The following is a 15,155-nucleotide window of genomic DNA, read 5'->3' on the forward strand; positions in this document are numbered from 1 at the left end:
TGATATATTCCTTAGAGGTGGCTACAAGTCACACTTCCATGGCCAATCAATCAAAGAGCATTAAAGAAATGGCAATAACCCAAATCCACCAATCAGGAGGCTACTTTCACTTGTTCTGTCAACACTGAGTGGTTGTCTGATTGGTTTAGGGATCAATTTCACAAGGTGCAGTAAAACCAGAGCCATACTCCTATAGGTGTGAAAGCCTATTGCATTAGAATGTGCACCTCAAATGTATTAAAACATGGATGGTGTTAGTAGGACAGTGGATGGTATTAGTAGAGCAGTGGAGCTGTCAGTAGGGCAGGGGTTGGTGTCAGTGGAGGATGTCAGTAGTTTATTTTTATAATTTTATTTAAATTTTATATTTTTATTTTTTTACAATATATTTTTAGGAGCCCTGTGAAATATCAGCCCCCCCCCCCCCCCCCCTGCAGAAAAGCAACCCCTCAGGGCTGTACACATGTCATGGGTGCAATGTTTTTCAAAAATTAAATGGGATGTGAATAGTGATGGACGAACTTCCGACGGGACGTTTCGCGAACGCGAAACGCGAACGGACACAAACGTTCGCGAAAACGACCGTTCGCCGCGGGCTCCATTGACTTCAATGGGAGGCGAATTTCGCAAACCTTTAGGTCGAATTTGCGGCCACGGGGTAATTATTAGGGGGTAGCACGTAGTCCCACCACCTGGACAATAGCATAATACATGTATGAGGTGAATTTGGGATCGATAACTACAAGCATTTTTTTTTTATTTGGGAAATTGTTCTGACAATTCAGGACTATGGAGCTAATGAAGGCAATGGAGGAGAGGGAAGGTCAGGGACCAGGGTAGGCAAACAAGAGGGTGCAGGAGATACAGAGCACTGACAGCAGCACCGTAATACAGAGCACTGACATCAGCACCGTGACATACAGCGCTGACAGCAGCTCCGTGACATACAGCGCTGACAGCAGCTCCGTGACATACAGCGCTGACAGCAGCTCCGTGACATACAGCGCTGACAGCAGCTCCGTGACATACAGCGCTGACAGCAGCTCCGTGACATACAGCGCTGACAGCAGCACCGTGACATACAGCGCTGACAGCAGCTCCGTGACATACAGCGCTGACAGCAGCTCCGTGACATACAGCGCTGACAGCAGCTCCGTGACATACAGCACTGACAGCAGCTCCGTGACATACAGCGCTGACAGCAGCTCCGTGACATACAGCGCTGACAGCAGCACCGTGACATACAGCGCTGACAGCAGCTCCGTGACATACAGCGCTGACAGCAGCTCCGTGACATACAGCGCTGACAGCAGCTCCGTGACATACAGCGCTGACAGCAGCTCCGTGACATACAGCGCTGACAGCAGCTCCGTGACATACAGCGCTGACAGCAGCTCCGTGACATACAGCGCTGACAGCAGCTCCGTGACATACAGCGCTGACAGCAGCTCCGTGACATACAGCGCTGACAGCAGCTCCGTGACATACAGCGCTGACAGCAGCTCCGTGACATACAGCGCTGACAGCAGCTCCGTGACATACAGCGCTGACAGCAGCTCCGTGACATACAGCGCTGACAGCAGCACCGTGACATACAGCGCTGACAGCAGCTCCGTGACATACAGCGCTGACAGCAGCTCCGTGACATACAGCGCTGACAGCAGCTCCGTGACATACAGCACTGACAGCAGCTCCGTGACATACAGCGCTGACAGCAGCTCCGTGACATACAGCGCTGACAGCAGCACCGTGACATACAGCGCTGACAGCAGCTCCGTGACATACAGCGCTGACAGCAGCTCCGTGACATACAGCGCTGACAGCAGCTCCGTGACATACAGCGCTGACAGCAGCTCCGTGACATACAGCGCTGACAGCAGCTCCGTGACATACAGCGCTGACAGCAGCTCCGTGACATACAGCGCTGACAGCAGCTCCGTGACATACAGCGCTGACAGCAGCTCCGTGACATACAGCGCTGACAGCAGCTCCGTGACATACAGCGCTGACAGCAGCTCCGTGACATACAGCGCTGACAGCAGCACCGTAAGCAGCCCCAGGAGGAAGTCAGCACAGCACAGGGATGGTGTGATCCCCTCATAATAAGAACCCCCAGGAGGAAGTCAGCACAGCACAGGGATGGTGGGAGCCCCTCATAATAAGAACACCCAGGAGGAAGTCAGCACAGCACAGGGATGGTGGGAACCCCTCATAATAAGCAGCCCCAGTAGAAATATGACACCGCTCAACCTCTTCAAAGAGGAGGGTAGGGGCATATAGTACGGTGTGCTTTTTTGGGTCAGGGAAGTGAGCCAAATGAATTAAGAAGGTCTGTGTGCTTGATTCCAAAAATTGTTTATAGACATATACATGGTCTACTGATCACATGTGTTGAATTCCTCCGAGATCCATGCCTCATTCATTTTTAGAAATGTGAGGTAGTTAACACTGTGGTGAGCTAGGCGAGTACGCTTATCGGTCACAATCCCCCCTGCTGCGCTGAACGTCCTTTCGGACAGGACACTGGATGAGGGGCAAGCCAACAGTTCGATTGCAAATTGGGCAAGCTCTGGCCAGAGGTCAAGCCTGCCCACCCAGTAGTCTAGGGGTTCATCACTCCTCAGAGCGTCCACATCGGCCGTTAACCCAATGTAGTCGGACACCTGACGGTCTAGGCGTTCCCTGATGCTGGATCCGGATGACACCTGTCGATGGGTCGGCTGAAAGAATGACCTCATATCCGAAGTCACCAACACATCTTCAAACCGGCCTCTTCTTGCAGGCGCTGTTGGATTGGTACCCGCAAATCCTTCTCTGGGAGTGGGAATTGCTCCTCTGCCAGCGCACGCAAAAGCAGAATGCAGCATTTCTCGAAGCAAGGCCTGGAAGTGCTGCATTCTGACAGCCCTCTGCGACGGCGGTAACATTTCCGCCATTTTGTGTTTGTACCGGGGGTCTAAGTACGTTGCCACCCAGTACTGGTCCTTGACCCTCATGCTTTTTATACGGGGGTCCCTATTAAAACACTGGAGCATGAAGGCCCCCATTTGCACTAAAGTGGAAGCGGTGTGGTGGCCTGGCTCCTGCTCATCATCCAGGATAATGTCGTCCTCTTCATTCTCCTCTCCCCATCCTCGCACAACAGGGATCCCAGAAAGGTTTAAAGCATGCTCTTCTTGCTCCTGCTCATCCGCCCCGGCACCATCCTCCTCTGACTCCTCATCAGACTCCTGTTGTTGACTTGTCTCAGATAGAGTAGCCCCCCCTGGGAATTCATCCAGCATTGCGACTTCCTCATCTTCCCGCTCCTGCTCCTCCACAGCCTGATCAATGACACGACGCAATGCACGCTCCAGAAAGAAGGCATAAGGTACCATGTCACTGATGGCGCCATGGCTGCGACTGACCAGTTTGGTGATCTCCTCAAATGGCCGCAGAAGTCTGCATGTGTCGCGCATGAGCAGCCACTGGCGCGGTGAAAAAAAACCCAGCTCCCCAGAACCGTTTCTTTCGCAGAGTTCATACAGGTAGACGTTAACTGCACGTTTCTGCTGGAGCAGCCTATCAAGCATATAGAAGGTTGAGTTCCATCGCGTCGGGCAATCGCAAATAAGACGTCTGACCGGCAGATGGTGTCGCCGCTGAATGTCAGCAAGGCGAGCCATGGCCGTGTAAGATCTTCTGAAATGGGCCGAGATTTTCCTTGCCTGCCGCAAGATGTCCTGGACCCCAGGGTATTTGACAAGGAATCGCTGCACGACCAAGTTTAAGACGTGTGCCATGCACGGCACGTGCGTGATTTTGCCCTGTTTCAATGCGCTAAGCAGATTGGCACCGTTGTCACACACCACTTTACCAACTGTCAAATTGAGCGGTGTTAGCCACTCATCTGCCTGTGAACGCAAAGCTGAAAGGAGTGCCGGGCCAGTGTGGCTCTTTGCTTCCAGGCACAACAGACGCAGCACGGCATGGCAACGTCTCACCTGGCATGTGGAATAGGTTCTGGGGAGCTTGGGCGGTGCAGTGGAAGAGACGCTAGCAGCGGAAAAGGAGGAGGCAGCTGAGGAGGAGAGGGAGGAGGATGGAGTAGGAGGAGGAGAAGAAGAGTCAGGCCTGCATGCAATCCGTGGCGGTAAAACCAAATCTACACGGGTGCCACGGGTTACATGCTTGACGGCCGTCAGAAGGTTCACCCAGTGGGCAGTAAAACTGATATACCTTCCCTGCCCGTGTTTGCTAGACCACGTGTCTGTGGTCAGATGTATCTTGGCACCGACACTGTGTGCCAGAGATACATTCACTTGCCGCTGAACATGGCCATATAGCTCTGGGATGCCCTTCTCTGAGAAATACTTCCTTCCTGGGACCTTCCATTGTGGTGTTCCAATGGCCACAAATTTGCGAAAGGCCTCCGAGTCCACCAGTTTATATGGCAGTAGTTGGCGGGCTATGAGTTCTGACAAGCCAGCCGCCAACCGTTGGGCAAGAGGGTTATCCGGCGTCATCATTTTTTTACGCTCAAACATTAGGCCCACGGAAGCCTGCCTTTTTGCAGAAAAATGTGAGCTTGGCGTGATGGAAGGTGGAGTGGAGGACAATTGTGAGGAGAGAGGAGAAGGAGAAGTAGAAGACGAGGCTGGACGGTGAGAGCCTGCAGTGTGGCTTTGTGTGTTCCGTTGCTCCCACTGGGCTCGGTGATGGCTGCTCATGTGCCTTCTTAAGGCGGTCGTCCCTAGGTGAGTATTGGGCTTACCGCGACTAACGCGTTGACTGCAAAGATTGCAGATGGCAACGCTATTGTCAGCAGCGGACACGTTAAAAAAAGCCCACACTGCGGAGCCATGTGCCGGTGTCCTGGGAGCGCCAGATGTGACCGTACATGGTCGATGACTCGCTCCTGATACATTTGCAGTCTGCTTTGTCCCTGCTGTGCAATGTAAGTCATTGCTGCTTCTCCTCCCTATCTGCTGGTCCATATCTCCCTCTGAACTCCCCTCCTCTTCCTCTCTTGTGGGCACCCACGTGACATCACTAGACACGTCATCATCAACGTCACCTTCCCCACCGCTATAAGTAGAGTAGGCAGCAACACCGGGGACCAACCTCCTCCTTGGGCTGATCTGGGTACTGGCGTCAGACTGCTGAGTAGCGCTTGTTGCTACCTCCTCTTCCTGATCCAATACCAAGAGTGGCTGCGCATCAGAAATGTCCTCTTGATATGGATCGGAAAATAATTCCAGTGACTCAAGCGGAAGGTATGTGGTGGTGGTGGTGGTGGTCGTGTTGTTGGTGGTAGTGTCTTTGGGGGTGCACATAGCAGAGAGTGAAGAAGAGGGTGCAGATCGAGAGGATGAGGAGGGTGCAGAAGAGTAAGGCTGAGCGAGCCACTCAACCAAGTCTGGTGCATCCTTTAAAGTAATTGAACGCACCTTCTGCAACTTCCCACTTTGGCTCAAGCCTGTTGCTCCTGCCCTACCCCTACCACCCCTGCGGAAGGGCCTGCCTCTTCCTCTGCATGTCATTTTTTAAATGACCCTGTGACAAAACTCTTAGTCCCTATACCGCTGAAGGACTGCTGCAGTATAGGTGAGCGGTCAGCAGTGGTGCACGTCAACCCTATCTATTGTGGACCTATAGCGGTCCTTACAGAACAGCAGACTGTACCGCACTCAAGCCTATGTACCGTAGCACCCTATACCAAGTTACCAGTCCTTATAAGAACTTTTGTGGACCAAGCAGGTTGTGTATTAGTGTTTAGCAGACTGTACGTCAGTCCCTATACCGCTGAAGGACTGCTGCAGTATAGGGCAGCGGTCAGCAGTGGTGCACGTCAACCCTATCTATTGTGGACCGATAGCGGTCCTTACAGAACAGCAGACTGTACCGCACTCAAGCCTATGTACCGTAGCACCCTATACCAAGTTACCAGTCCTTATAAGAACTTTTGTGGACCAAGCAGGTTGTGTGTTAGTGTTTAGCAGACTGTGCGTCAGTCCCTATACCGCTGAAGGACTGCTGCAGTATAGGGCAGCGGTCAGCAGTAGTGCACGTCAACCCTATCTATTGTGGACCGATAGCGGTCCTTACAGAACAGCAGACTGTACCGCACTCAAGCCTATGTACCGTAGCACCCTATACCAAGTTACCAGTCCTTATAAGAACTTTTGTGGACCAAGCAGGTTGTGTATTAGTGTTTAGCAGACTGTACGTCAGTCCCTATACCGCTGAAGGACTGCTGCAGTATAGGGCAGCGGTCAGCAGTGGTGCACGTCAACCCTATCTATTGTGGACCGATAGCGGTCCTTACAGAACAGCAGACTGTACCGCACTCAAGCCTATGTACCGTAGCACCCTATACCAAGTTACCAGTCCTTATAAGAACTTTTGTGGAACAAGCAGGTTGTGTGTTAGTGATTAGCAGACTGTACGTCAGTCCCTATACCAATGAAGGACTGCTGCAGTATAGGGCAGCGGTCAGCAGTAGTGCACGGCAACCCTATGTATTGTGGACCGATAGCGGTCCTTACAGAACAGCAGACTGTAACGCACTCAGGCCTATGTACCGTAGCACCCTATACCAAGTTACCAGTCCTTATAAGAACTTTTGTGGACCAAGCAGGTTGTGTGTTAGTGATTAGCAGACTGTACGTCAGTCCCTATACCAATGAAGGACTGCTGCAGTATAGGGCAGCGGTCAGCAGTAGTGCACGGCAACCCTATGTATTGTGGACCGATAGCGGTCCTTACAGAACAGCAGACTGTACTGCACTCAGGCCTATGTACCGTAGCACCCTATACCAAGTTACCAGTCCTTATAAAAACTTTTGTGGACCAAGCAGGTTGTGTGTTAGTGTTTAGCAGACTGTGCGTCAGTCCCTATACCGCTGAAGGACTGCTGCAGTATAGGGCAGCGGTCAGCAGTAGTGCACGGCAACCCTATGTATTGTGGACCGATAGCGGTCCTTACAGAACAGCAGACTGTAACGCACTCAGGCCTATGTACCGTAGCACCCTATACCAAGTTACCAGTCCTTATAAGAACTTTTGTGGACCAAGCAGGTTGTGTGTTAGTGATTAGCAGACTGTACGTCAGTCCCTATACCAATGAAGGACTGCTGCAGTATAGGGCAGCGGTCAGCAGTAGTGCACGGCAACCCTATGTATTGTGGACCGATAGCGGTCCTTACAGAACAGCAGACTGTACCGCACCCAAGCCTATGTACCGTAGCACCCTAGACAGACCAAGTTACCAGTCCTGATAAAGAGCTTTGTGGAACAAGTGAGTTGTGAATGATTAGCAGACTGCAGCAGAAGGGCAGCAGTCAAGTATAATATTCTTTCTATATTTGGAAGAAAGAATATTATACGTGTACAAGCCTATTACCGTACCACTGATACCAGTCCTGAAAAGAACCTTTGTGGAACTAATAGTAACAGCAAGTCTTTAAAATTATCCTCACTGCCTGACACACTGCTTCCTGCCTGTCCCTATACAAATTGGCAAAAAAGAGTAGGCTGGAACGATTAGCTGGAACAGCTCTTTTGTGGACCTGATAGTAACAGCTAATGATGATGATGATGATGATGATGAAGAAAGACTAATCTGGCTGAGCTGTCCCTAAAATAGCAGCATACAGCGCTCTGTCCCTTTATCTAAACTGACAAAAGAAACTCAGGCTGCTGACCTAACACCTATACCAGTCCTGAAAAGAACTTTTGTGTACCAAATAGCTAGCGTTTTCTCTGTCCCTACTCCACACAGGATCCTTTCCCTACAGTGACAGAAGAAAGAATGTAAAATGGCCACCGGATCGGGTGTATTTATAGGTTAGGGGGAATGTCCAAGTGTCCATGAGCTGTCATGTCTCAATTGGTTGTCCTGTAACACATGATAAACGTGTCACGAAAGGTTAAAGTTCTTGTATACATTAAACACGTAAGTCCGCCGGGGCGAACGACGGAAAAAGGCGTTCGAACCCGCGGACGGCGAAAGTCGGAAATTCGCCGCGAAACGACCGCCGGGCGAACCGTTCGGCCATCACTAGATGTGAATATGCGCCACAACTGCCTGCAATGCATATGATTGTGCCAGTACATACATGTGACAATGGCAAAGCTGATTTGGGGGTTAACACAGATGGCGAGGAGGCGACATATCACCTCATCTATAGCCTGTCAAATGCTCTCTTAAAAGCAATCTACCACAGATCACTTTTCAGAGGGGTGACACTAAGCAACATGTGCGAACGAGTCATTAGAGCTAATTCATACCAGCAGCTGGGGTGCGGCTGCAGTGCTGATGCACTGATTATTATCATTAGTCAGCTGGTTTGCGTGTGGTGGAATCGCTGCAGTGCTGATGCACTGATTATTATTATTAGTCAGCTGGGGTGCATGCGGTGGAATCGCTGCAGTGCTGATGCACTGATTATTATCATTAGTCAGCTGGGGTGCGTGTGGTGGGATCGCTGCAGTGCTGATGCACTGATTATTATTATTAGTCAGCTGGGGTGCGTGCAGCGAGATCGCTGCAGTGCTGATGCACTGATTATTATCATTAGTCAGCTGGGGTGCGTGCGGTGGGAACACTGCAGTGCTGATGCACTGATTATTATTATTATTCAGTTGGGGTGCGTGCTTTATGCAGCTCCAACAGTTTGTACAGTGCTTTACTATGTTAGGGCAAACAGTACAGTTACAATACAATTCAATACAGGAGGAATCAGAGGGCCCTCAGCACATTGAACTATTCACTTTTTTTATGAATTGTATTGAAATGTCACAGAGATATTTCATTAAAGTAGAAGGCCAGGCAAACCCAAACTAAGCTTAAATCTAATCCCACCCCCTATTCTGAAGTCACTATGGTCTGGTCATATGATCAGCTGTCAGCGGAGGCTTCAGTGTAAAGGAGGCACAGCTGACAACAGATGCCCCATAGTAAGCTTATGGGTGGTGTCATCACCCAGGCTGCACAGTGGAGATCTCACCTCTACACTGATACTGGTTTTGAAAAAAATCATGTCACCAGACCGGAGTGGCTTCAGAACAAGTAAGTAGGCATCTTTTCTTTTACAGGGTAGAAAGAAGAGGCTTAAAATGGGTGTAGGGGTAGATTTTAGTTTAGTTAGGGGTTTAATTGCCTTCCACTTAAAATTCAATTGCTGGCTGCATGTAGCGAGGTGGTGGATTGCCTCGCACTGCACTGCTTTGGAAAAAAAGCACTGTATGCACACCACCCACATACCCACAACACCGCACACCCACACCACCTGCACATACACACCGTCCGCACACCCACACTGCCCACACACCACCACAACACCAGGCACACGATACACCATGTGGTGGAACTGCGCTGAGTTGCTGTCCAATGCAGTCCCACCCTTACTTGGTGTGAATGAACCCTCATAGTGTATTTCCACTTTAGCAGCCAAATTGGGATAACATCTACTTTATATTTGTTACAGGTCCCCATTCACATCGCACAAGCTGTATAGATGTTTAAAAATTATAGGGTACCTTTTTTTTTAATGCCCTTTTCTGGAAACTCTGAAGCTGGGGACTGGAGACTTGCGTTTGTCATAATTAAAGGGGTTGTAAACCCTCATGTTTTTTCACCATAATGCATCCTATACATTAAGATGAAAAAACACCTGGCAGTGACTGGTCCCCCCGTTTTACTTATCTGAACCCCGTATTTCCCTTGGCGAAGGACACACTGTCCCTCTCATCATGGGGTCCCGGCTCTTGATTGGATAGATTGATAGCAGTGCACCCATTGGCTCCCGCTGCTGTAAATCAAATCCAATGATGCGGGCACTGGGGTGGCAGGAACGAGTCGGGCATTTATGTCTATGGATGCAAATGCTGGACTCGGGAGCACACCTGAAAGGTAATCCCCAGGGAGAGCGCTTCTCCTAGGGGGTTATCTGATGTGAGGAGGAGCCATGAGAGCCGCAGAGGGACCCCAGAAATGGATAATCAGGGCCACTCTGTGCAAAATGAGCTGCACAGTGAAAGTAGGTATGATATGTTTGTCATTTAAAAAAAATAAAAAACGAGCCTTTACAATCACTTTAACACTGTCTTTACTGTGCTGGAAGATTTCATTATCACTAAGGCTACTTTTACACTGGGGCGGCGGGTCTGTTAGTGGTAAAGCGCTGCTAGATTTAATGGTGCTTTGCCACTGTTTAAACAGTGCTTTTTGGCTGCTAGCGGGGCGCTTTTAACCCCCAAGAAAGGGTTAAGAAAGGATTAAAAGCGCACATGTCGCAGTGCTTCTGAAACGCTTTTCAGGTGCTTCGGAAGCGCTGGCCAATTATTCAAATTCCTGTAAACTGCCTCAGTGTAAAAAGGGTTAAACATTAGATGAGCAGGACTGCCTGTCTTCCCAAAGGTTTGAAGATTTTCAGGCCTAGTTGGTTCGCATTCATGCGACAAAACACTCTACAAAGGAGACAAAATGCACACTAAAAAATGCTCAACGCTCCACAGAAGAAAAGGTTCTGGGGCCACTTTGGGGCATTTTTTGCAGGTTCAGTAACATGCTCCCTAGGTGCAGCATGTGTTAACAAGTGAAAACGCACACAAACCACAAGCAGGTTCAGATACACTCAGGTATGAATGGTGGCCTAAAGGAGAATTGCTTGTTATTTATGAAATCAGTTCTCTCTTTTCCACATTGCAGGTTAGAAATGAAAGAGAGAATTTGATTGGCCGCTTTGGGGAACCCTTGCTGTTTTGCTTTTAGATAGATTTATACAGGGCTGCCAGGTTCAGCAGTGACCAATCTATGACAGACCAGAATAGGGATGTGTATGGCAATTAACATTACAGTCTACACATCTGATCCCCTCCAGTTGTATAAACTCTACAACATAAAGAGGACTGCTGCGTTCCTCACAGTCTGCGTGGAAAGCCTCTGGGAGAATAACTAACCTATTGACATGGATAAGGACTTTCGGGACTTAAGCTAATAGTTCTTGTGGCAAAAATAGTGAGAACAAAATGCAGAGCATATGTAAAAAATATTCCGCTGGTTGCTTCCATTCCTGGCTAGGGAGAAGTCTCTAGCTAGGAAATAGCTTGTTAATATAAAGCAGATGTTCAGAACCTGTGGCACTTTATCTGCTCTGCAACTACAAATCCCAGCCATTTCCCGTCAGTCAGGGGAGCTGGAGAAACACAGATCAGCAATACTGATAGACAGAGGGCTGGGATGAGACTGGGGCCGCTGCTTTATGGTACATAGCCATCAATTACATCCAATGCTGGCCACACACAGTACAATCTGATTGTTCAAGGTATTTACTCTACCTGTAGTATAGGCCCCTACCTATTGACTTGATTGTTTAGGAAGATTCTCACACTACATAGTTGCTGGTAAATCCAAAATTGATCATACACTATACAATCTGTACAATCTCTCTACAATCTCCAATACTATGTAATTTTGAGGACAAACCTAAACAATCCTCCCATTCAGTACTCCCATTGTTGGTGGGAGATCCGGCAGAGATTGTACAATCAGATAGCAGAGTGTATGCAGAGCCATTTTTAACACAGGGCAAAAGGGGCAGCCAGGCGGCTAGACATGTGCGCTGTCAATAAATTTGTTTCGTTTTGTTCCGTTCCATTTCGTATTAGCCATTAATTCGTATTTCGTGAGTCGTGTCCGAAATTCAATTTGGATTTGTACAAAATACGAATTTTCGCTAGGTTCCTTAACTTTTCGTAACAATTACGAATGTTCATTATGATGAATTTATCATTATGAAGTGCTCCCACCATCCCTGTGCTGTGCTCATTATGAGGGGCTCCCACCATCCCTGTGCTGTGCTCATTATGAGGGGCTCTCACCATCCCTGTGCTGTGCTCATTATGAGGGGCTCTCACCATCCCTGTGCTGTGCTCATTATGAGGGGCTCCCACCATCCCTGTGCTGTGCTCATTATGAGGGGCTCTCACCATCCCTGTGCTGTGCTCATTATGAGGGGCTCCCACCATCCCTGTGTGGTGTTGATTATGAGGGGCTCCCACCATCCCTGTGCTGTGCTCATTATGAGGGGCTCCCACCATCCCTGTGCTGTGCTCATTATGAGGGGCTCCCACCATCCCTGTGCTCATTATGAGGGGCTCCCACCATCCCTGTGCTCATTATGAGGGGCTCCCACCATCCCTGTGCTGTGCTCATTATGAGGGGCTCTCACCATCCCTGTGCTGTGATCATTATGAGGGGCTCCCACCATCCCTGTGCTGTGCTGACTTCCTGGGTTTTTAACTTCATCATAAAGAATAATCGTAATTAACGGAAATTCTTATTTTGTCTGATTCTGAATCTCCCATCGGCTACCAGTACCAGTCTCCCACTCCCATATTAAAAAAGGTAATTTTCCCAACCCTCACTCAGCAGCAGAGGAAAACCTCTGATTGGTCATCAACACACCAGTCACATTTCTGTTGTAACGGAATTTGGATCTGAAATTCGTAAACAAAATTTCGTATTTCGTACAAAATTCAGAAGCTTAGAAATTCGTACTTCAGATCCTCCCAAATGTACAAATTTACAGAAATGCGTACGAATTTTTGATTTGTACGAAACGAATCGCACATGTCTAGCAGCTGCCCCTGGCCCAGTCATTATTGTGGTGCCCAAAGCAGCTGCTCCTTAAACCCGCACTGCCTGCAAATAGTGGATTTGGAAGGGCCCAAGAAAATGTTTGCCTGGGGTCCAATCAATTTTAACGATGGCACTGAGTGTATGGTCAGCTTTAAGAAGATTGTACAATCAGGCTGTAAGATATGTGGCCATCTTTAGTTGTTATTCTCATCCTCAATTTTTTTTTGCCCCATTTTCATAAACTACCCAAAAAAAAAGCAATGCAATGTATCTCAGGAAGCTGAATCCCATTTTACCAGGTCCTCATGACCAGGTAACTTTTATGATTTGTTATCTCTCTTAGACGCCTTTCCTCCTGGCAGCAGCGTTTTGTCACAAAAAAAAAAGATTGACGCTTGTAAATGTAACGCGTTTAGGTGCGTCAAGTGCTTGTTCATTCATTCATTTAACTGCCCAGAATAAATGATTATTCTGGCCAATGAAATGAATGAACGCTCAAGCGCTAAATGCACCTAGGGTTAATGCGCATTTAGATGTGTTTTGACGCGTTTACACGTGTCGAACATTTTTTCTTCCAAAACGCCACTGCTCCTGGACATGCAGTTTTTTTTTCTGACTCTTAATGCCACTACCTCTAGACTCCTCTAAAAGCCTATGTGCACATGGACATAAAGGGGTTGATTTACTAAAGGCAAATAGACTGTGCACTCTGCAAGTGCAATTGCTCCAGAGCTTAGTAAATGAGGAAAAACTTCACTTTGCAAAGAATACCTAATCTTTTGCAAGGAAAAAAAAAATAATTTTTGCTTGTATATGATTGGATGATGAAGGTCAGCAGAGCTTCTGCTCATTTACTGAGCTCTGGAGCAACTGCACTTTGAAAACTGCACAGTCTATTTGCCTTTAGTAAATCAACCCCCATAGGTTAACATGCAGAGGCGTATAGTGGCAGAAAAAAAAAAAATCCAGATGCCCCTAACAGCCACGATAAAAACATCCACTGTTCATGAAGCCTAACCATTTCTCAAATCCCAAAACAGACCAATCACAGCACAAGACACATCATCACCCACCTTTAAATGAAAGTATTGGAACACTATTGCTAAATATATATATATTAAAGCTATCCATGTAAAACGGGGTAATTGGCAGCTGGGATAGCAATATTTAGATATATTTGGTTAAAGCATTACATTTCTGGGTAATTAGATAAGTATTTCGACGAGGTTCTTAATCCTTTTCATGTTGGAAGCAATTTACTTCTTGCAAATGATTAACTCGAGATCCTGAAAATGTTCATTAAATAGTTTTCAGTTTAGGACAAGGGTGGGCAAACTTCAGCACTCCAGCTGGTGCTAATGCTTGCAGGCAAAAGACCTTGCTGAGCGTTCTGGGCAACAGATGACAGCCTGGGGCTCTCTATTTCAGTTGTTGATGAACTACAAGTCCAATCAGCTCTGCTCCCCGTAGCACAGACATATGCGGCCTCATAAAGGCTTATCTAATAGGTCTAAACAGCAATCTGCAAAAACTCACACCAACCAATCAGACATCTGCTAACTATGCTCAGGTCAGTACAGAGATAGGTTCTAAACTATGGGTTACTACGTCTGAAGCTGACCATTCACATTACAAACTGTCTGTACAATCTCCCTTAAACTGGACACACACATTACAATCTGATTGTACGATTTCCTCTAGATGCACCAAGTAGTATAGTCTGATTGACTATAAATTGATCGTATAGCTTAGGTAGGTACTACTTTTACGTAGTTTTGGTAGATCTAATAATTATACAGAAACTGTATGGTCAGGATATAACATTTATGGTGACTCTTAGATCTACCAATATGTGTATAGCGGAAGGGCCTGCCTTACTGGATTTAAATTGATTGGATAGCTTAGGTAGGTACTCCTTTTACATAATTTTGGTAAATCTAAAGTTGATTATACAGAAATATTATGGTCAGATTCTAACATATATGGTGACCCTTAGATCTACCAATAGGTGTATATTGGAAGGGCCTGCCTTACTGGTTTTAAATTGATTGGATAGCTTAGGTAGGTACTCCTTTTACATAGTTTTAGTAAATCTAAAATTGACTATACAGAAATACTATGGTCAGATTATGACACACATGGTGACCCTTAGATCTACCATAAAGCAGGGAAAAAGGGGCAGCTGCCCTGGGCCTAGTCATTGTTGTAGGGCCAAAATAGCTGCCTCTTGAGCCCTGCACTGCCCCCAAATATTTGATAAGTGGATCCAGGAGGGCCCAAGAATATGTTTGCCCAGGGTCCAATCAACATTAACAATGGCCCTGCCAGTAAGTATGCATACCTCTGATCTTTTTGCGATGGGAATGAGGGACACCTATTATCATATGTATGTAGGCATAGGACACACCCCCTGCCACACCCCCTTAAAGAAGAATTGTGCTAAAAAATTATTAGTTTAACCCACAAGTGCTTTTTTTTTTTTTTACCACTACTATGGCTATTAAAATTTACAATTGCAACAATTTAGAAA

At 47.5% G+C, this 15,155-nt stretch overlaps 1 protein-coding gene across 6 annotated transcripts in view; it reads right to left on the reverse strand.

Moving 5' to 3' along the window:
• TFAP2A (transcription factor AP-2 alpha) overlaps positions 1–15,155 on the reverse strand; it is a 57,315-nt gene that overhangs the window by 1,765 nt on the left and 40,395 nt on the right. The gene's annotated exons all lie outside the window — the stretch shown is intronic.

Source organism: Lithobates pipiens, unplaced genomic scaffold, assembly GCF_037356315.1.
Source record: "Lithobates pipiens isolate NorthernLeopardFrog02 unplaced genomic scaffold, aLitPip1_a1.2 Scaffold_19, whole genome shotgun sequence".
NCBI classification, from domain to species: domain Eukaryota; kingdom Metazoa; phylum Chordata; class Amphibia; order Anura; family Ranidae; genus Lithobates; species Lithobates pipiens.